This window comes from Pan troglodytes, chromosome 19 (assembly GCF_028858775.2).
Source record: "Pan troglodytes isolate AG18354 chromosome 19, NHGRI_mPanTro3-v2.0_pri, whole genome shotgun sequence".
In the NCBI taxonomy this organism is placed as follows: domain Eukaryota; kingdom Metazoa; phylum Chordata; class Mammalia; order Primates; family Hominidae; genus Pan; species Pan troglodytes.
In genome coordinates, this window is record NC_072417.2 from 90,600,312 (window position 1) to 90,609,565 (window position 9,254).

Genomic DNA, 9,254 nt, shown 5'->3' on the forward strand with positions numbered 1-9,254 from the left:
TATACTTATTTTTTTCGTGAGAAGACTTAAAAAGTACTCCCTTGGCAATTTTCAAGAATATAACAGGCTTAATAATATTCCATTGTGTATATATACCACATTTTAAAAAATTCACTCATCCGTTGATGGACACAAGTTGATTCCATATTTTGGCTACTGTGAATAGTGCTATAATAAACATGGGAGTGCAAATATCTCTTCGACATACTGAGTTTATTTCCTTTGGATATGTACCCAGTAGTGGGATTGCTGGATCATATGGAGTTCTATTTTTAATTTTTTGAGGAACGTCCTACTGGTTTCCAAAATGGCTATACTAATTTACATTCCCATCAACAGTGTGCCAGGGCTTCCTTCTTCCACATCCTCAACAACACCTGTTATCTTTTGTCTTCTTCATAATAGTGATTCTAACAGGTGTGAGGTGACGTCTCATTGTAATTTCAATTTGCATTTCCCTGATGATTCGTGATGTTGAGCATTTTTTCATATACGTGTTGGTCATTTGTACTTCTTCTTTGGAGAAATGTCTATTCAGGTGCGTTGCCCATTTTTTAATTGGGTTATTAGTTTTCTTACTATTGAATAGTTTGGGTCCTTAGATACTTTTTATGTTAATCCCTTGCCAGATGCAGGGTTTGCCAGTATCAGTTGCTTCCCAAGCTGTGCTGGCTACGTGAAGAGGGACCCAGCCTGCTCAAGGAGGAGGCACCAGACACCTGGAGTGCAGGGTCCCACCTTCCCTCCCTCTGTGGGTTTTTCGCTCTGCTGATTGTTTCCTTTTTTTTTTTTTTTTTGAGACAGAGTCTCGCTGTGTCGCCCAGGCTGGAGTGCAGTGGCACGATCTCGGCTCACTGCAAGCTCCGCCTCCCGAGTTCACACCATTCTCCTGCCTCAGCCTCCCAAGTAGCTGGGACTACAGGTGCCCGCCACCATGCCTGGCTAATTTTTTTATGTATTTTTTAGTAGAGACAGGGTTTCACTGTGTTAGCCAGGATGGTCTCGATCTCCTGACCTTGTGATCCACCCACCTCGGCCTCCCAGAGTGCTGGGATTACAGGGGTGAACCACTGCGCTCGGCTTTGCCACGACCAGCTTGGCTTTTTAAAACTTTAGTTTTGTTTTTATTACTCCATACCTCTTCAACTCTCAGTAAGTCACTAGTGGCCTGAAACAAAATGTAAGTGCACTAGGGAGCTTCCTCTGTGGGACGAGCCATTTTATAACACAAAACCTTCTGCCACACGGATCGCCTTTTCATCATTAATTTGTCTGGTAAATATCACATTAGTCCAGGCTTTACAAAATCAGATACTAGATGTACTTCCCATGAAAACATGAACAAATCTGCATTTGGAAGATCTGGGTGGCAGGACACAGAGGTGAGGGACCTTTCCGGAGGGTCCAAGTCCTCCCTCTGGAGGACAGTCACTATCTAGAACTGTGTCTACAGGAACTGTTTTCCTGCATCCAGATGTGGACATGAAGGACCAGCCCACGGTAATGACTGGCTAAGTCAATTCCATACATATTTACTGAGCATTCCCCATGCCCTGGGCGCTGAGAGGGTCCCCCTAGGAAGCAGGTGCATCCTGCCGTTGGTGAGATTAGGCTTCTGTCGTACTCAGTCAGTGCAATATCGTCAACTCCCAAGACCCCTACCTAGCCAGGTAGAGGAGAGGATTGGAGAGAAATCATTAAGTCTCTTCAGCCCTTTTAATTAGCTTTTTCCAGTCTCAAGTGCTACTGCAGGTATGAGGGAAGTGAAGCCCTGAGCGCTGCTCCGGAGGATTTGGCATGCGAGTGAGTGGGAGAGAAAGCAAGCTCCTTCAATGACTGCCGTGGAAAAAGTGCCCCGGATTGGCGCATCTGAAGCTGACGTGCGCACGGGTCACCTGGGAGGCCTGTCAAAATGTAGGTTCTGATTCGCTGGATTGGGGTGTGGCCCAACAGCCTGCATTTCCGGTTTGCCCAGGTGATGTTCATGCTACTGATCCTGAGCCACATTTTGAGAAGCCAGGTAAAGCCCCATGATCAGCACGGGAGGGGGCACAGGGAGCTGTGGTGATCTGGGGACACTGCAGGCTGCTGGGGGCTGCCTTGGACCTTGAAGGAGGGATGGGATGGAGGCAGTAGCAGTTGTGGAGGCCAGGATGTCACAGGGCAGGAGTGGGGCTGGAAAGGGCAGAGGGAGAGGCCCCCAGCCCCTGCCTAGGCTGCTTTTATTCTGTAAAGAGGTTTTTACTCTAGACCTTCCATTTTCCTGGAAGTGAAGGTCTGACATGCATTGATCCAGAAGGTGAAAACCGAAGGATGGGTGAACAGGCACACTCTTCCTCACTTCATTTAACTGGAATCAAAGCAACAGGGAAGTGGAGGTGGCGTGGGAGTTGGGGAGAGGGGTGGGGGTGGGAGAAGGGCTTTCCCAGGCAGGCAAGTTCCTGATGGGTGGGGAGTGGATAGGGAGCAGCAGGTGGCACGGGGTTTCTGTGACCAGGACCTGTGATCCTCTTGCCTTTGGGCAGCCAGTGGGTCCACAAGCCATCCAAGGGCAAAGTTTGTGCTTTTAGAAATTTCTTTCCAAGGAAGCGATTAGCCAGCCAGACCTGTTGTCCTTTTGCAAGCAGCAAATTACCCAGGAAAATGTAATTACCCATTTGCTTTGTTATTAGAGCACAGCTAAGAAGATTGAAGCAATCGCCCCTTTCATGGTATTTCAAAGCTTACTCACACGATGCATCCCTGATATTAAACACAATGAGACTTTTTTGAATTCAATTAAGCATTTGCCTACTGTGACTCTTTATTCATTGCAAATTGTCTCAGTAAATAATCTTCATCAAAAGTCGGAACCAATCCCCATTAGTTGTTTAGATTAATTAATGGGTCCCCCTGGAGCCACCCAAATCAATTCAATTTGAACGTCAACAACTTGGCGATGGAGTTTCCCAGGTTGGCATTAAGACAATATTAAACCTGCAATAAGTCACATTTAAAATGTTAATTCAGAGAAGCTCTCCATTTAGAGCATTTAATTAAATCCTTAAATAAACTGCCTGGGCTCAGTACCAGATGGTTCTGCATTTTCACGGCAGCACAAAACCTTGAAGTCATTGTGGGAAGTAATATCGGAGGCGCGGTGAAGACAACCAGGATATATAGAGTAATAAAATCTAATCTCGTTTCCAGCGGGGAGATTCAGTGTAGGTACACAACCCGGGCTCAAATTGTAAGTTAATTACATTAACCCCAGTGTACTCCGGGATCTGAGCAGCCAGAGATGAAATTAGTCTTTTTCCTATCATAAGATTCTTTTCAACTTCACTATATTAATTTTTAGCCAAATACTCACTCATAAGGAAAATTGAAGTTAATGTAACCAAAGATAAAGTAAGGCAGCCTTAATATTCTGAAGGGATTATGGAGACCCGTGAAAATATACTCTGCAAATATCATCGACGTGGAGTGGATTTATGGAGTTGGGCGGGGGAGAAGAAATGAAGACGCCAAGAAGACCCTCGTCTCTGCCCATTTTCCCCCCCTGCCAGCCTAGGGTTAATAAAGGACCTAATCTAGGAAATGTAGTCCTTGGAGCAAACAGCCTCCCAAGGGTGGTGGAGGGTGCTGGGGGAGGAGACAGATGGCCTCTGAGAGCAGTTAGGCCTTCATGTCAGGGGCAGGTGAGGGGCCCAAGTGTCCCCTGGCAGCAGGATTACCTCTGTCCGCCCCCTGGGTGGCCCAGGAATCTCCATGGTTCAGCCTCTTAATCTCCCTATTCTGAGGAGACAAGTCACACTTCTCGGTCTTTCCCTTGGGATGTCAAGAGGGACCACTGGCTCCTCTGTCTGCCAACCCGGAGACCCTCAGGTAGCACCCTTAGTTACCGCAGTGGTCCCGTGGTGACTGAAGATCTAACGCAAATTTCTTTTAAAACAGTTTCCTCCAAAAGTTTATCAATTCTCCAACAACTAAGAAAAACTACACATCACCCATTCAGTCTTGGGAGCCTGCATTCCCAAGGGGCTATGTCTCCCACTGCAGTCCCATCACCCTGCCGTCTGGGGAAAGAAAGCAAACCGAAAACCTTGTGAGTTTGTCTCAAAAGCATTTTTCTGCTCTGATCATTCCAAGTGAAGCAGTAGGAACCGAATTTCTGACAGCCTCCCCCTAGGAAACGACTCTGTCGTGACCCGGCACTCACCTTCACTTGACCTTCTGTGATCCTAGCCCTCTGCCCGATGCTTGGTGCCATCTTACCCTCCCAAACTGGAATATCCCGAACCCCTTTGGGCCCTCCTCCTCCATTCTGGTCTTTGGTCTGAGAGAAACCATCACAGCCTCAGGGACCTGATTCTGCCGGGCCTCTGGGCTACTGAGAGTCCACTTAGCTTCCTTTTCTGTCCGGAATGTCACTGTTGTGCTTGTCACTTAAGGGTCCCCACACTGAGGTGGCTCATAGGTTTCATCTGAATGCCAACTGCAATTGATTGGTAGTGGTTGTTCACAGTGTTAAGAAGGATTCTGAGCCTGAATCCAGTCTCCAAGAGGAAAAGAACACTGCAGATATTAGCAATACATTTCAAGTGTGTGTGTGTGTGTTTACACTATGAATACTTTCCAATGTTTTTAAATGAAAACATGTTAATGGCTATACCATCATTTATTTTAATTCCATTTTTTGTTTTTGCCTTTTTTTTCCCCCTTCACTACTAAGGATAAATGACACATCTTTGTACACGAACCTTTGAATGTCTGACCCTTTGTTCAGGTAAACTCCTAGAAAGGGAAGCACTAGACCAAAGATTGCAAACAAAGACCAAGTTATTTAAAAGTTGAGCTCTTTATTATGACCATATATTCCCACACATGTGAGTGCCAGGATGTTTATTTCAAGAAAAAATTAATACAGCCCAATTTACAAATATTAACAGGCAGGGTGGCTCCCACCAGGCACCTGGCAAAACCTCAGCCCAGAGGGGTGAGAGGAGCTGATTCTGGGTTCATTCTGGAACGGCGGGGGTGGCCCTGTTTGCAGGTCCCTCTTGGGGTCCATGCTGTGCCTGGGTTCACTTTGGCCTGAAATGAAATGACCGATTCTTTGCAGTGGGGCGTAGACAGTTAGGATGCTCAATCTCCTCAGCTCGAACTGTTCAAAGTGCAGACTTTGAGCAGAGCACAGACATTCCTAATTATTCAAATTAAGAGATCACACATGAGAGCAAGATTTAAAGCAGTTTAAGTAGGGGATTATTGTGTTCTCTGTCAGTATCTTCATTTTCATAATTCCTAGTCATAGAATCAAAGACATTAGAGCTGGAAAGAAAACAGGAAACAGGAGGTTGAATCCAGCTGTCTTGTTGGACAGAGGAAATGAGGTGCTTAGAGAAGGTAAGTGGTTTAACCAAGCCACACAGCCAGTTCGTGGCAGGCCAAACCCTGTTTCAGTGGTCTTACCACCACACCTCACTTCCAGCCACCCCTGCTTACACATACTCACCTCCCTGGGGCTCTGCTGGTCCCTGGGCTTCACACTCAGTGAGTCCAGAGCCCTCCCTTCTCCGTACACTTTTGGCTGTGGCTACCTCACTGCCTATTCTGAAGCTTAGAGCAATGTTCTTGTGATTTTTTCTGCAGCGCATGTCTATTGCAATTGCCTCCACATGTCTCTCATTTTGCTCTTCTGCCTAGTTCCACGTGGCAAAAGTGAGAAGAGATCAATCCTGGTTATGCTGTGTCTATATCCATATGGTATGCTCGCTCTACTTTTTTTTTTTTTTGAGACAGAGTCTCACTCTTGTTGCCCAGGTTGGAGTGCAGTGGTGTAATCTCGGCTCGCTGCAACCTCTGCCTCCCGGCTTTGAGCGATTCTGCTGCCTCAGTCTCCCAAGTAGCTGAGATTACAGGTGTGCAACACCACGCCTGGCTAATTTTTATATTTTTAATAGAGACGGGGTTTCACCATGTTGGCCAGGCTGGTCTTGAACTCCTGACCTCAGGTGATCCACCCGCCTCAGCCTCCCAAAGTGCTGGGATTACAGGCGTAAGCCACTGCACCTGGCCTGCTTGCTCCACTTTTTAAGGGAGATAATAAAACAGGCCTTGCCTGTGTTTGGTTTGAGTTAGTTTTGCAGAGAGCACCACCTTCTTGCCCCACGTGAAAGGAAATTGCAGGCCCTTTGCAACAGCAGCCGAACTCCGACCTCAGCTGCAGTAACTAAGATGCCCTTGTCTGCCAGAAACACTTTCCTGAGTGAGCCAGTTGTTCTGGAGAGAGGGCAGCAAAGGGACTGAGCAGGGAAGGAGGGGATGAAAACCCCGGCTCAAGGCTGGGAAGGAAGGAGAGTCTGTGCTTGGTGGATGGGGTGGGAACAGCTGGAGGGTGAGACGCAGGAATGCCCATGGAGCACTCACCTCTTGCAAGGTGGGGAGACACTAGTGGAAGGCAAAAGGGGGTTATTCTTGTACCGCCCAAATCCAGGACATCTGTAGAAACTGCTCGTGTCTGTGGGTCAGGGCTGATGCCAGGAGAGCACCCACGAAAAGTAGAGAAGCTGGGTTCTTGGGCAGCGGGAGGTGGGTCTGTGATCGGTGTGCCCTATGAGGGGCCAGCCTGTTACCTCCTAGCATTGCACAGGGCTGTGCAGTGGGGCGTCAGGCACAGTGAGAGCCCAGTTGCAGAATTATCATTGATACAGACACCAAAAGTCTGCACTTCGAGCAGTTCGAGATGACAAGATTGAGTGTCCTTACCATCCATGCCCCAATGCAAAGAATTGGTCATTCCATTTCAGGTCAAAGTGAACCCAGGCACAGTGTGGCCCCCAGAGGGGGACCAGCAAACAGGGCTACCCTGGCTGCTCCAGGAGGAACTCAGAAACAGCTTCTCTCATCCCACTGGGCCAAGGTTTCGCCAGGTGCCTGGTGGGAGAGGAGATCGAGTTGCCAGCAGAGCCCCCTGTCTGTCATCTCTGTGTTGGGCTGTACTTTCTCCTAAAGTGCACAGCCCAGCACACCACGGCTGGCTCTCTAGGCTGTCAGGACATTTGATTCCGACACGGCTCCCCTGGGCGGCCCTGCCAAGGCTCCGTCTCTGCTTGAAGGTGGTAACTGTTCCCCTGCTACCTCGTCTTCTCCAGTGAGACGCATTCCCTGCAGGAACAGTCGTGCCTTCCGCAGCCTGCGCCTTCATCCATAGCCAGGGAAGCTGCACAGGGCCCGCCCTTCCTGGGCCACATCGATCCCTCAGCTTGCAGCCTGTGCAGTGTCAGTGCGACAATCACACTATCTTGCAGCCAGCAAGCGCCGGGCTGGGAAACCCAGGTACCTGCAAATCAGATGCTTCCCAAGGGACAGGCAGGCAGCTATGATGGAAGAGGAAAAGGGAGGGGCCGTCCTACCAAGACACAGAAGCCCTGAGACCCACTGCAGTAACCACGGGCCTGAACCACCATGGAGATGGGGAGGTGCCTTATTATCCTTCTCGCCCTCTCTGGGGTGGTCCTCATGACCTCAGCCTGGCTATCTCATAAGCCAGCAGTATTTGGGTCAGCTACAAGAGAGGCCAGAGGCATAGGTGTTTTGATTTGTGCATTTTGTTTTGTTTTGGAAGCACAGAAATGACATGAGCCTTGAACATTTTTCTCTCCTCCTTTCTCAAAGAGAATAGTAAAAGCATTCATCGCGTGGCCGGCTGAGGCTTGAGCTTGCTGGAGAAGTGAGGTTTCTAAAGAGCTCTGCCCCACTGACACCTCAAGCTGCCCTGACTGCTCCTCCCTGAGCTGGGAGGTGCCATCAGCTGTCAGACCTGGCCTCAGGGTAACAGGCAACGAAGGCACAGGTGAGCAGTTGGTAGGGACCACAGAATAAAACGCTGCATGATTTTTATGAATTTAGCCTCGATTCTGTTTTTTGCTGCCTGCCTGGAGAGCAGGGCCACACTCTCCTCTGAGCAAGAATCAGGGGTGATGGTGGGCTTTGCGGAGAGCCCTGAAAGCTTCCTGGCGGGGATTGTCACCCGAGGTGGGATAGCTTTTGCTTTGGAGCAGAGGTGGGGTGTGTACTTGCTGGGGGCAAACTTCCCTAGAGTCGCTAGCTATGATCATTCCTCCCTGTTCTCACTTTTCCTCCGCCCTGCCATGCTTTCTGTTTTGTTGCGCCCTGGGCCAGCTGCGTCCTGGTCCCAGGTAGGAATGTGTTGCTCTCATTCCCTGTGGAGTGTGATTCTCTGGGCGGCAGTGCCACTACTCTGTAGGATGCACCATCCAGGATGGCTCTTGGATCTTCTCTGCCTGGCTGTTCCCCAGCCAGAGGCTGCTTTATCCCCAGGGTGGGCGCTGCAATGAGGATCCCCAGCCTGAAGCAGCCTCCAGAGCTGAGTCAGTCAACAGATGTTAACTGGGCACCTTGGGGTTCCCTCCTGGCGACGGAATAAACAGAGGGCCTGGCCGCCGCCTCTCTGGGGCCTCCAGCTGGGGGTGTCTGCTGATTGCAGGTGGAGTTCCAGCTCCAGCCCATGGACAGCACCTCAGGCCCCTGCCAGGCAGCTAGCCCAGCGGCATAGGTCAGAGGCAAGTGAGTCTTGTCTGAGGGCACATCCTGGCATCAAAGGCTCTGACCTGGAAGGGGCTGCAGGGGATGTGGCTGCCCAGTGGCAGGATGGGGCTGAGGCAGATTTTGGGAACAGGAGAGAGTCACAGAGTCCCTTGGGCATGACTGAAGGCAGAAGGTACCAAAGACAAGCTTTTGCCTCCAGGAGAGGTGGGGACCCACGGAGGCGGCACTGAGCCAGGAGCAGGGGCAGTGAGCAACTCATAGGCCTGGTCCATCTGATGGCCTCTGGCAGCAGTTGTCTGTGCTGGCCCAGATGGTCACAGGGAGGATTCCACACAGGGTGCTTTGAAGGTTCCCCTCCCATTGTTCAGAGGAAGCCCCTGCACCGGACCAATGAGAACACAAGACCCTGAGAGGGAAATTGAGGACCCTGCTGGGTCCACAGCCTGGAGCTTTTCAACCCACATTCTGTGTTTTTTCCTCTATAACTCTCTCTCTCTTTCTATATATGTATATATATATATATATATATATATATATATATATATTTTTTTTTTTTTTTTTTTTTTTTTTTTTTTTTGAGACAGAGTCTCACTCTGTCGCAGACTGGAATGCAGCAATCTCAGCTCACTGCAACCTCTGCCTCCTGGGTTCAAGTGATTCTCTTGCCTCAGTCTCCTGAGTGACTGGGACTACAGGCCCGT